The sequence below is a fragment of the Bos indicus x Bos taurus genome, chromosome 5, assembly GCF_003369695.1.
Source record: "Bos indicus x Bos taurus breed Angus x Brahman F1 hybrid chromosome 5, Bos_hybrid_MaternalHap_v2.0, whole genome shotgun sequence".
NCBI lineage: Eukaryota > Metazoa > Chordata > Mammalia > Artiodactyla > Bovidae > Bos > Bos indicus x Bos taurus.
Genome location: NC_040080.1, coordinates 55,877,565 through 55,890,944, shown reverse-complemented (window position 1 = coordinate 55,890,944; position 13,380 = coordinate 55,877,565). Strand labels below are relative to the sequence as shown.

At 38.1% G+C, this 13,380-nt stretch overlaps 1 long non-coding RNA gene across 1 annotated transcript in view; it reads right to left on the bottom strand.

Annotated features, from left to right (window-relative positions):
• The window catches only part of LOC113892758, a 32,344-nt gene extending 27,501 nt beyond the window's left edge, over positions 1–4,843 (bottom strand). The window contains exon 1 of the long non-coding RNA XR_003511121.1: positions 4,734–4,843. This is a non-coding gene — a long non-coding RNA (uncharacterized LOC113892758). The remainder of the gene's footprint in view (positions 1–4,733) is intronic.
• Positions 4,844–13,380: the final 8,537 nt, after the last annotated feature.

Below are 13,380 nucleotides of genomic sequence, written 5' to 3'. Positions count from 1 at the left end.
CCCTTTCCCTTCATATAGGAATAAAATATTTCCAGCCTCCATCGCATGTGGGAAATTCAGCACCCTACGCAAAAGCTTTCTGATGATTCCTGTTTGTCAGTTCTCACTCCAGTTTCTTTCTTGCTCTTCATTTGTCATCTTGACTCCTACTTTTTTTGTGCTAGATCTGAATGGATTTACAATGAGCAACCCAAGCTGTACTACTCAAGCTTACTATGGATAAGAGATTTTTATCATGCATTTTGTGTGGATAATGGGAGATGGAGTGTGTAATTTAAGCACAGAGTAGGAACCTAAGTTCATACTCGATGTCTCAATGCCCTTGAAATTATCAGCCTTTCCTGCAATTCCCCCATTAGAAATGCTCCTCTTTTCTACTTAGTTTCTTGCTCTAAATGTCACTCTGTTTTATTCCCTGTAATTTTCTCTTATAACCTCTCCTTCTGGTCCTTCTAGAGACTGGGGTAGGGGTTGGGTACAAGTATGAAAACAAGAAAACCAGAAGGAAAGTTGTGATAGAAATCCAGGCAGCCAGTGATGATGATGTGGACCATCAAAAGGGGAGGTGGTTAGTGAGCAAACAGATCCAGAAGTTTTTTTGAAGGTAGTGTTGTCAGGTTTGCTGATGGATTGGATATGGGGTTTTAGAGAAAAAAGGTCCAGATGGCCCCAGGATCATTGACTTGAGCATCAGGAAACATAGAATTAGTAAAGTAACTTATGTTTGGGCTTTCCTTGTGGCCCAAATGATAAAGAATCCACCTGCAATATGGGAAACCTGGGTTTGATCCCTGGGTTAGGAAGATCCCCTGGAGGAGGGCATGGCAACCCACTCTAGTATTCTTCCCTGGAGAGTCCCCATGGACAGAGGAGCCTGGCAGGCTGCAGTCCATGGGGTCACAAAGAGTCAGGCATGACTGAATGACCAAGCACACATACACAACTCATGTTTAATGCAAAATATCTGGAAAATATTTAAAATATAATTAAGAAAACAGTCATTATCCAGAGTTTCTGTTACCTAAAGATCATCATGGCTAACCTTTCCCTGTATTTCCATCCAGTCAATTTTTTCTTCCTTGTTAATTGTTCTAGGTTTTTTTCCTCTGAGTGTGTATATGTTCATATATACAAAAATGTAAGTGCACATATAGAGCAGTGTATATATACATACACATGTATTACTTTAGCTATTCAGTTCAGTCACTCAGTTGTGTCTGACTCTTTGTGACCCCATGGACTGCAGCACACCAGGCTTCCCTGTCCATCACCAACTCCTGGAGCTTACTCAAACTCATATCCATTGAGTCGGTGATACCGTCCAACCATCTCATCCTCTGTTGTCCCCTTCTCTTCTTCTCTGTATGGAATACATATTTATCCTGCTTTTTAAAAACTTCATTATATGATTGTGTCACATCTTAGTTGTGGCACACAGGATCTTCATTGTGGTGCACAGGCTCTAGCTGTGGCACACGGCTCAGTAGTTGTGGTGCGTGGGCTTAGTTTCTTCATGACATGTGGGATCTTAGTTCCCCGACCAAGGATCGAACCCATGTTCTCTGTGTTGCAAGGAAGATTCTTAACCACTGGACCACCAGGGAAGTCCCTATCCTGATTTTTTTAAAAATCTTAACCTAATTATATCTTTGAGCTATTCACATTCAGCATTTCTCTGTCAGCAAGCAGCATAATACCACCAAACTTCTTTGTAGCATTATTTTCTGATATTCTGAATATTTTTCCCTAGGTCAATAGATGGTTTGGGAAGACATTTTTAATAGATGCATAGTGTACCACAGGATAGCTGTAGCATAATGTCTTTAGCTGTTGCTGTACTGTGGATGTCATTTCCATTTTCATGCTATGAAAAATAATGCTGCAATCTTTGCATGTAAATATTTGTGTGTGACTGATGATTTCCTCACGAGAAATTGCTAAACATGGAGTCAGCAGTCAGTATTTTAAAGGTTAAAAAAAATGACTTCTTGATAATTGATCATTTCTCTGCATTATACCTAACACATTTTGATGATAAGTTGAGAGTTTAAGGTCCCCAACGGTGAATCATTTAAACACTCACTTATTCAGTTTCTCACCAGGCTTTTAAAACTAGTGCCTACTTCTCTTCCTTGATTAAACTGAAAAGGCTAACTATAATTAATCTGTGTTAATGAGCATGAAGAGCATGTGAAAGTCATGTGGAAACTGATAATTATGAAATCTTTTCATCTACCACGGTGCCTTTTATTTCATAGGAGAAGACTTTCCTTTTCCACCAACCCTATTCCCTTCTCTGCCCCCTATTTGGCAGGGCATGGTCCTGGGCCCAGTGGTAGACATTTCTAAAACTAAGAGCCAAATCTAAAAATAATGAACGTTTTCCTAAACTTACAGCTTCTCTGGATGCTAGCCAAGAATGTCTTAGGATGATAACAAATGACTGGAACCCAGTAAAACTATTGGAGGGTTCCAGAGATTTGGGCATCAAGCATAAGGACAAAGCTAGGTCTCTGGCTAAAAGGCAGTCTTAGACTTGCACAGTAAATCCTTGATGTATGGTTTGGATTCTGATTCGGCTTTGCAGGGTTGCAACAAGTGTGGTTATATTATTCATCTGAAATACAGTTAGATTCACTTATTATTTATATTCTGTTTGGGTCTCTCCTCCCTACCCACTGCCTCCCTACTTCCATTCATACCCTTATCTTAGTTGATGTTAACTGATTATTTTTGGCATTTGAAACATTCCCGTAATTCCAAGAGTCAAGGCTGTCTGAAAGGTATGTTCAGAGAAGTATCACTGCCAACCTCATCCCTGCTACCCCATTCCCCTTCCCCCATTCTTCCCATCTCATCCCACCCACTCCTCACAGAAAACAATCTCATTAGTTCCTGGTTTATCTTTCCTGAATTTCTTTTGCATGGAAGCGTGTATGTTTTCTCATACACTTCTTACAGGAAAGGTAACATACTATATACATTCTTTTGTTCTTGGCTTCTTTTTCAGTTGACAGTATATCCTGGAGACCATAGTATCTGCTCATAGAAATCTTCCCCATCTTTATTTATTTATAGCAGTGTAACATTTTATTGTGTGAATATGTCATAGTTTATCTGACTACTATATATTTGAGCATTTAGACTATTCAGTATTTTGCAGTTGTAAACAATGATGCAATGGATAACTACATGAGTATTTGTATATATACTTTTTATCGTTAAGGTGTATCTTCAAGGCAGATTTGTAGAATTGGGATTGTTGGTTCAACAAATAAGTACACATGTAGTTATTGTAATGTGTTGCCAGATTTTCTCCATGAAGGGTTTTACCAGTTTGTATAGCCATCAGCATGTGTGAGGGTGCCTGCCTGTTTTCCCACATTCTGTCAATAGAAAGTACAGTCATAATTTTTAATTTTTGTCAGTCTGGTAGCTGAGGAATGGTACCTTCCCGTACTCTGACTTGTATACTCCTTGTATACTTGTATACTCCATACTCCTCAACCGAGCAAGATTGCCAAGTCAGTTGTGTTTGGCTGCATCCTCCCTGCCCTGTGGCATGGAAACTCTCCATGCAGAAGCTGGGCCAGTCATAAGACTCACCTCATTTCTTTCACTTTTCACAGGGATGATAATCCTGAATTCTACTATCCAATGTCTAAAAAAACCCCTTTGTTTCGTATATTTTGTCTGCTTTTCTAGTTGTTTAAGGTAAGAGCTTAAATTCAGTCCCTGTTATCCCATCAATGGTGGTAGCATGTGAAAGTGAATAAGCTGGTCCAATATTCAACTGATAAGACTTCTAGACACAGAGAGAAAATTATCAATGCTTATTGAAGCAATAGAAAAAAATATTTAGAACTGAATAGACACTTTCTCTTAACACTGAAGAGGCTGAAGAAATTATAAGCAGAGTGAATGCGACCACATCCACCCTGTGCAAATTCGTAACTCTAAAAGAAGAAAGGAAAAAAATGGAAAACTTCTACAAATGGAGAAAAAATAAAAGAGAAAGGGAAGCTTTCTGTATAAAAGAAAGAGAAGCCGAGTAGGAACAGGATTCTCATTGCCAGAATGCTAAAAGTTAGCAGACCAAATTTTTAGAGGATTTGAATTTGAAATCTAAAATTCTATAACCAGGCAAATTGGAATATGAGTGACAGTAACATTTTAAGAGAATACTGTGGGCAGCTTAATAGGAACAACTTTGAAAATAACATTGATATGGATGATTTTCTTGGAAAATATAGATGAATAAAAATTGACTCAGTGAGATACAGAACAATCAAATAGACCTGTATTCATAGAAGTTGAAAATTAAATTCAAAAGGCACCAGGCCCAGAAGGATCTATAGGAAAGTTCCATTGAACTTCAAAGAACAGGTGAAAAAATTATAAAAAGCTTTCTCTTTCATTCTAAGAGGCTACCAAATGATGTTAACAAAGCCAGACAAGCACAGAAGACCAGTGAAGGTCCAGTCAGAGACAGAAATCTTGCCAATTGTTGAAAATTATGGAAAGAATTGATAACTAGTTGTAAAGTTGTTACCCAGGTAACCAAAAGGATAAAAGGAGAAGTTTAACGTATCAGAATTGTAGCAGCTGCAGAAAGCAGTTTACATGGTAGGGTGTGAAAGAGTAAAGAAGTTGAACATATGAAAATAAAGACATATGAAGAAGGGTGTCCATGAGCTGAAACTCAGATCTCTAAAGAGAGGTTGCTACCATACCTGTGCTGGTGTATCAGCCTTGTGGGGAGATGGTGGGATGTGGTGGTTGCTGAGGCTGCTTCTGCAAGTGTCAGAAAAACAACAAACTGGATTCAGCTGTTGCTATGAGAAGAAACTGCCCTGGCTGGGTGAAGAAGTGTTGCTAGGATACTGTACACAGGAAAAGGAAGCAGACGGCAATATCACAGCAAGCTGTCAGGGAGCAAAAATCCCTTCTTCCTCTTCTAGCCTTGTCATCTCCTTTGTTAGTCAGAGACTAAGAAGAAGCCAGTTGGCAAAGCAGAAATGTGGTTTGTGCAGTTCCAAACCTAGCGTCACAAATCAACATATAGAAGAGTGGGCTTGGAGCTGAGACTATAAAGAAAGCTGAGTGCAAAGAATTGATGCTTTTGAACTGTGGTGTTGGAGAAGACTCTTGAGAGTCCCTTGGACTGCAAAGAGATCCAACCAGTCCATCCTAAAGGAGATCAGTCCTGGGTGTTCATTGGAAGGACTGATGTTGAAGCTGAACTCCAATACTTTGGCCACCTGATGTGAAGAGCTGACTCATTTGAAAAGACCCTGATGCTGGGAAGGATAGAGGACAGGAGGAGAAGGGGATGACAGAGGATGAGATGGTTGGATGGCATCACCAACTCAATGGACATGGGTTTGGGTGGACTCTGGGAGTTGGTGATGGACAAGGAAGCCTGGCGTGCTGCAGTTCATGGGGTTGCAAAGAGTCGGACACAACTGAGTGACTGAACTGAACTGAGCTGGAGCTGAGAGAGCTCAGAGAGCACATACACAAGGAAAGTTTACACTTATCCTATATTATAAATGGATGAAAAAAAAAACTAAAACATCAACATATTAAACCTAACAGTGTAGAAAAAAATATTTCACAGCAAAGTAGGACTTTTTGCAGGAATGCAAGGAAGCTCAGAAAGCTATTTATCAACAGATAGAAGTAGATAGATTCTGAAAAAGCATTTGATGAAAGTCAATGCTTGTTCCTGATAAAATTGCTTAACAAAACTAGTTAGAAAAGCATCATTGTATATAATGGTGATACATCAGAAAAATTCTTACCAAAGTCAGAAATAAGACAAGGAGGTGTATTATCACTGCTCCATTTCAACATTAAATTGGAGGGCTTAAAAATACAACTTAATAAGAAAAAGAAGAAAATATTTACACTTGAGTAGAAGAAATAAAATTGTCACTTTTGGTAAAAGTCTGATGTACTATTTTTAAAAATCCAAGAAAAACATTGGAAAAGCTAGTAAGACTGATATAAAAATTCAGAAGGATACATACATGATCATATGAAAAGCTAGAAACCATGTCTTTCCTGTGTATCAGTGATGATCAATTAGAAAATATAAAACTCCTGTTTATCTTACAACAAAAGTGTAAAACACACATCAGAAACATAACAAGATTTGTAGAGAGAATAAAAACTATAAAATATATATAAATAAACCTAAAAATGTACAGAAAGTTCTATTAAAGGACACAAAAGAAGGTTTGAATAAATAGACCTAGATGGGAAGACTGAATTTCATTAAAGTATCACTTTAATTCAGTCCCAATAGCAATTACAGCTGGATGTTTTTAACAGGAAAACTAATAAACTGATATTTGAAGTTCATCTGATTGGAAAAAATTGGGCTGGAATAAAAAATTTTTAAGAAAGAATAAGGTTCTTGCCTTGCTGCTGCTGCTGCTGCTGCTAAGTCACTTCAGTCGTGTCCGACTCTGTGCGACCCCATAGACGGCAGCCCACCAGGCTCCCCCATCCCTGGGATTCTCCAGGCAAGAACACTGGAGTGGGTTGCCATTTCCTTCTCCAATGCATGAAAGTGAAAAGTGAAAGTGAAGTCACTCAGTCATGTCCAACTCTTAGTGACCCCATGGACTGCAGCCTACCAGGTTCCTCTGTCCATGGGATTTTTCAGGCAAGAGTACTGGAGTGGGGTGCCATTGCCTTCTCCAAATAAAATGTATTATAAGGTGATATTAATTAAAATAATGTGACACTTAATGTGAAAATAGATAATTTGATAATTGAAAGAGAAGAAAACATTTAGAAACAGGCATACATTTATGGAATTTATGGTAAAATTATCATTTTAATAGTATTGGAAAAGAGAGACTATTGAATATTGATTTGGAAAAGAAAAAAAGTTAGGTCATAATTAAACACCAAGTCTCAGATTAATGGAATATGTTTAACTAAGAAATTATTAGGAAAAAATATATGACAGTGTATTTAAATCTTGAAAATTAGAACAACTTTCCTAAGCAAAATATAAACATAGGAACCATGAAGAGAATGAATGGATAGACCTGACTGCAGAAAAACGGAAATTATTTTACCCAAAGAAAGACACTGTTATTTTACCCAAAGAAAGACACTGTATTTGAGAAATATATGACTGCTTGAGAGAATGTTTTTGCAACATATTTATAAAAAATGTACTTATAATCCAGTCACTGAGTTAATTCTTTGCAGACATGATTTAGTTCTCAGAGAAAGAGGACTAACTGAAGTTGATATTATTTGTTCCCAATCTGGCAGAGAGAAAACTGAGATTTGGAAAGTATTTATAAGCATCTTGCTTAATTTCTCACAGTTTCTAAGTGGTGGGGCCAAACTTTCATACCAATTCTGTTTGACTTTCAGAGCTCTTTCCCATGACCTTTTTTCTTCCTAGTGCTAACTTAGTTTACCTTGAACATTTCTAAAATTGCACTGTTATCTCATTTGAAGTATTCTCTGACCTCATCTCTTATGCTGTGATCCTATGGAGTATTAGTCCCTTAAATCATCCATAACACAATGAAAGAATAAATGGATTATATGGATAGTGTAATGTCAATGAGTCTACAAATATTTATTCTATGTAAAGGGAGAGGGATAACCTTATCATGTCCATTCACAATTAAAAACTTGGCATAAACAGGAGCTAGTAGAGAAATTTGAAGTTGGCCAGTTCTCTGATTTGTTGTGCAGTGTTGTCCGAATTATTCATCAGGCTAGCTTCATGCTGACAAGTGATAATTTTGGCAGGGCAAGTGAATTTCATGACCCAAGCCCACAGGAAACTCTTAAGCATGGAACTTGATGCTTGCTTTATCAATGAATGACTCTAAACAAATTCTAGATTGGGATAATGTGGTGAAGAAAAGAAAGAAGTTCCCAGAATTTGGAGGAAAAAAAAAAACAACCTTTATTTAGATAAAAACCTGCAACTCCCATTTTATACCTTATCTTTGGCCAAATATTTGAACAGAGTTGCAATAACAGAGCTAAACTGATAGTTTTCAGTTACATTTCTTTTCATCTGTTTCCTTGTGGTGCTGCTAGATTATGACTCCTGTTACCTTTGTTATATGGGATTATTAACATTTCTTGAGCTAATCATTCCCATACCTCATGGCTGTTTCCACTCTCCTCTGTCTGTCCTTTTAACATTGGTATTTTTTAGACTTATACCCAAGGCCTTTTCTGCTGGTCTCATCTAACCTATAGCTCCAGTTACCAGAATGTGCAAGTGATATCTGTATTATTTAGGGAGATTTTGGTGGCATCAGAGGACCCAATAATGACCTAACGATGATATCAGGTACCTCACAGGACAAGAAATCTGGAGATAGTGTGTTCCAGGGTTGGCTCAGGAGTTCAGAGATGTCATCAGGTACCAAGGTTCTTTACATCTTTCAGCTCTGGCATTCACGGAGCCATCTTACCAGTTTCTAGATAGCAGCTGAAGCTCCAAACCTCAGTTTCTCACAATACTTTTAAAGTGGGAAGGAGGGGAGTTTTGAAGGCAGAAGAGGGCTCTCTTCTCATGTTGCTCTCTGCTTCACAAGGAGGAAAATCTTTCCTCAGTGGTCTTCACTTGCCTTAGAAGTAAGTCCTGTATCATACCAATGACAAAGAGAAATGGGGTTACCAGGATTGACTTGTGTGTGTATGTATGTGTGTGTTAGTTGCTTAGTTGTGTCCGACTCTTTGCAACCCCATGGACTGTAGCCCACCAGGCTCCTCCATCCATGGAACTTTCCAGGAAAGAGTACTGGAGTGGGTTGCCATTTCCTTCTCCAAGGATTGACTTAACCAATTTTTATTTCATTCTTTGAACTGAGTACATCACTGCGTGAATAAAATTAGAGTTCTGTTAGCAAGGAAGATGGGAGGGAGTGGTCATTGGATGGTTAATTAATAATGTCAAGCATAGCACCCCAAAATCAATATCTTCAACCCTAATCTACTTCATTAAGTTTAGTCCCATTTATGCAAATACCTGCAAGACATCTATCTCACACTTCTCAGATTCCATAAACTCATCACTTTCCCTGACAGTCCTTTGCCTAAACCCTGAGGTCCTGCCCTATTGCACACATAGACCTCCTTCTGCTTTAATGAAACAAATGACATTGCCATTCATTCAGTTGCCCAAAACAAAAACCTAGGTATAAACTTTAACATCCCTTATCCCTTAACCTTCAGTTCAGTTTAGTTCAGTTCAATCTCTCAGTCATGTCCGACTCTTTGCGACCCCATGAATCGCAGGACGCCAGGCCTCCCTGTCCATCACCAACTCCCGGAGTTCACTCAGACTCACGTCCATCGAGTCAGTGATGCCATCCAGCCATCTCTTCCTCTGTCGTCCCCTTCTCCTCCTGCCCCCAATCCCTCCCAGCATCAGAGTCTTTTCCAATGAGTCAACTCTTCACATGAGGTGGCCAAAGTACTGGAGTTTCAGTCTTAGCATCATTCCTTCCAAAGAAATCCCAGGACTGATCTCCTTCAGAATGGACTGGTTGGATCTCCTTGCAGTCCAAGGGACTCTCAAGAGTCTTCTCCAACACCACAGTTCAAAAGCATCAATTCTTCGGCACTCAGCTTTCTTTATACTCCAACTCTCACATTCATACATGACCACTGGAAAAACCATAGCCTTAATCAATCACAAATTCCCAATGTGTCTTCTTAATATGGCTCAGATATTATGCCTTTCTTTATCTTCCTTTTCATAGAAATAAGAAAAATCACTAACAAAACAATTCATTATATAATATTTACAAAATTTTCAAATTGTATTTCTAAAATTTTTAAATAAAACTGTTTATGGTTTTAAGAAAAAATTTTTTGTGTTTTAGTTATTGATGGATAGCACACTTTTTAAATTTTTAAGCAAATTCTGTTAGTGTATGGTCCCTAGAAAAGAGAGTATGAAGCAAAATTTACACACTTACTGGAGAAAAGGATGCAATCCTGAGGACATAGGAGAGAGGGAAAAAAAGAATAAAGCAGAGATGGAGGGAAAACAATAGAAGTTGGTGTATTGCCAAGTTTAGGTATGCCTTCTCAAGAAAACATTGCTAGCTAATGTGGGAAATCTCCTGAGTGGTCAGTCATGTGGATTCACTGCTTTTCAGAATGGTCCTTTGTGAAAGAAGAATAAGGACATGACATGTATCTGCAGTCTTGTTTCTATCTTCTGGCTCATTGGTGAAAACCTGCCTATAAGGCATTGAGAATCTCACACTTGCCCCTTTATTACTCAGCCCTTGTGGACAACCACTGGCTGGAAAAACTAGAGTCTTCATGGAGTTCAGCCAGGTTTGGCCTCACACCAGACTTGCTGTAGCTCCCGTGCTGCTGGCACAGTGAAGCCCAGGTCTCAGCCCAGTCCTCATCCCAGGGGAGGCTGAGAAAATTGAAGATGTTAGGATATGAGGTGATGGTGGCTGCAGCTGGAGTGTGAGCCGTCTCTGGGATGGCTGCAATCTGGGAAGAAGGGCAAGTGACCAGGGCTGCAGAGTACGTGAGGATGAGCAGATCTGGCGCAGTGCATGAACTAAACATCACACAGTGCATGAGAAATGGATGGAAGGATCCTATAAGTACTTAAAAAGTGACCAAAAGGGTAAAAAGTACATATGGCAGAATTCTTTCATCTACTGTTGATATTTTTCCAGATACTTTTGGATGTCATTTGTTTAAAAATGTGATCTTGTTTTTTTAACTTATCCTCAAGTGTCAGAAAAGCCATAATTTAGTATTTTCAGAATTATACATTTAAATTTAAGTTTACATTTATTTTTCCATAGATTATAGACCTGTATTTGAAAAGCAAAACTTGAAAATTACTAGAATAAGATTCTGAAACATATTTTTATGATTTAAGACAGCAAAAAGATTTCTTAATCAGAAGACAAAAGCACAATTTGTAGAAAAAAGAATTGACATTAACATGTTTAAATTCTGTGTATCAAAATTAAAAAATAGCCCATAGGCTGAGAGAAGATATTTCCAATGCATATAACCAGAAAGGTTTAAGATCCCACATATATAAAAAATAGTTACAAATCAACAAAAAATCCAGGCAACCCAGTGCTAAAATGATCAAAGAATATAGAGGCATGTCACAGAATTGGAAAACTGAATGCCAAAATAATAAATAATAAATAAATAAATAAAAAGTTGCTCAGTCGTGTCTGACTCTGCAACCCCATGGACTATAGCCTACCAGGCTTCTCCATCCATGGGATTTTCTAGGCAAGAGTTCTGGAGTGGGTGCCATTTCCTTCTCCCAAATGCCAAATAAATCAGTAATCAAAGAAATCCAAAATATATGTGTTATTATTTCATACCTCAAAGTAGAAAACCTGACCATATGATATGCTAGTGAACATATAGGGGAATAAGAATAGAAATTAATACAGCAAGCTTGTAGAGCAGTTCAGGAGTCTATTAAAGTTGAAACACTACAACACTACAGTTTAATCTCTAAGTGCATATCCTAGAAAACATTTGAACCTGTATGCTTGGTGTTAGATGCAAGAATGCTTGTTGCAGAACTGATTGAAATAGTGAAAAATTGGAAAAAACCTTCATGTCCATCTATGGGAGAATGGCGACATTGCAGATAATGATGAAGTAGAATTAAAACAAATGAATTAGAGCCTAGTGTTGAAAAAGCAAGTTGCAGAAAAATTTATTTCATAAATTCTATTTGTGAATAAAATTTATTTCAAGTATGAAAACACACAGAAGAGTACTATGTACTGTTTGTGACTCGGTATATAATAAAAATGTAGTATGTGTAGGAATGGCCACATACAAAGGTCATTACAATGGCAAACTTTGGAGAAGAAGGAAAGTGGATGGCATTGGGGTTGACAGGACCTTCAACTACATGTAAGGTTTTATTTCTTTCAAATAAGAAAATGAACCAAATATGATTTTGATGAGTTAGTGATTTCTCGGGGTTTTAAAAAAGATACTCTGTTTTTCTGTATGGTTGAAGACTTCATACCAAAAACATTTATAAAAGATGAAAATCTAAAAGGAATTTAAATTCTATGCTTAAGAAATTTAAATAGAAAATTTTAATTTAAGTGTAAACTAAATTTATATTCAGAAGCATTCACTGGAAATGATTAGAAAAAATCCCATCCCATATAAATGCTAAAATTTTTATTTACAGCCCCAAACAATAGAGATCTGTCAACTTGATAAGAGTCTGCAGAATGATTCTACATGAAAAAGGAAAACAAAAAAGCAATAGAAAGGAAATGAGTAGGGCTTACTCTAATGGATAATCTGATTAAAATGCCTGTCACAGAATTTATTGATGCTGTTGATGTTTGCCAATATCTGTGTAAAGAGGAATATTAGGCAGGATACAGTTTTAGTGGCTGTCTCAAAGAACCAAAAAAATAGCAGCTTAAACAAGGGAAAAGTATGCTTCTCTGTCGTACATAGCCTAGGTGTAAGTAGTTCAGAACTGACGCAGCAGTTTGAAAGTGTCAGAGACCTGAACTCCTATCTTGCTGCTCTGTCAATTCTCAACACACAACCTCCTCTTTTGGTCGAAGATGGCTGCCCCAGCCTTCACCATCATGCCCACATTTCATCCAACAGGAAGGAGATGCAAAGAAAGTGGAGGGCATGCTTCTTCCTTGTAAGGACATAACTAGTAAGTTACTCTGTCAATTCTCTCATTCCATGGCTACACTTGGCAGCAAGGGAGGCTGAGAAAGATTGTCTTTATTATGGGTGTCATGAGAACCCAAGAGTTCTCATTCTTAGCACAGAGAGGGTAACAATTAGGAATCTTAGGTCAAGTGGCAAAACTTCATTCTTTAACAGCTGGTAGAAAATTCTTCGGAGAAGGCAATGGCACCCTACTCCAGTATTCTTGCCTGGAGAATCCCATGGACGGAGGAGCCTGGTAGGCTGCGGTCCATGGGGTCGCTAAGAGTCAGACACGACTGAGTGACTTCACTTTCACTTTTCACTTTCATGCATTGGAGAAGGAAACGGCAACCCACTCCAGTATTCTTGCTTGGAGAATCCCAGGGACAGAGGAGCCTGTTGGGCTGCCGTCTATGGGGTCACACAGAGTTGGACACAACTGACTTGACTTAGCAGCAGCAGCAGCAGCAGCAGAAAATTCTTAGGGTGAGAAATGTCTTGCTTAGAGAACTATCTTTCAGTCATTTTGTGTGAAAATATATGCAGTGCAGAGACTAGAAAGAGAAGGTGCAGTAAAAGGAACTCGGATGTTTCTCTGCCTGGGTAAATTTGCAATTTTTTTTTCCTACGAAGAGAAAAGAGGGAGTAATACTAAGTTATTTGACAGAAGTC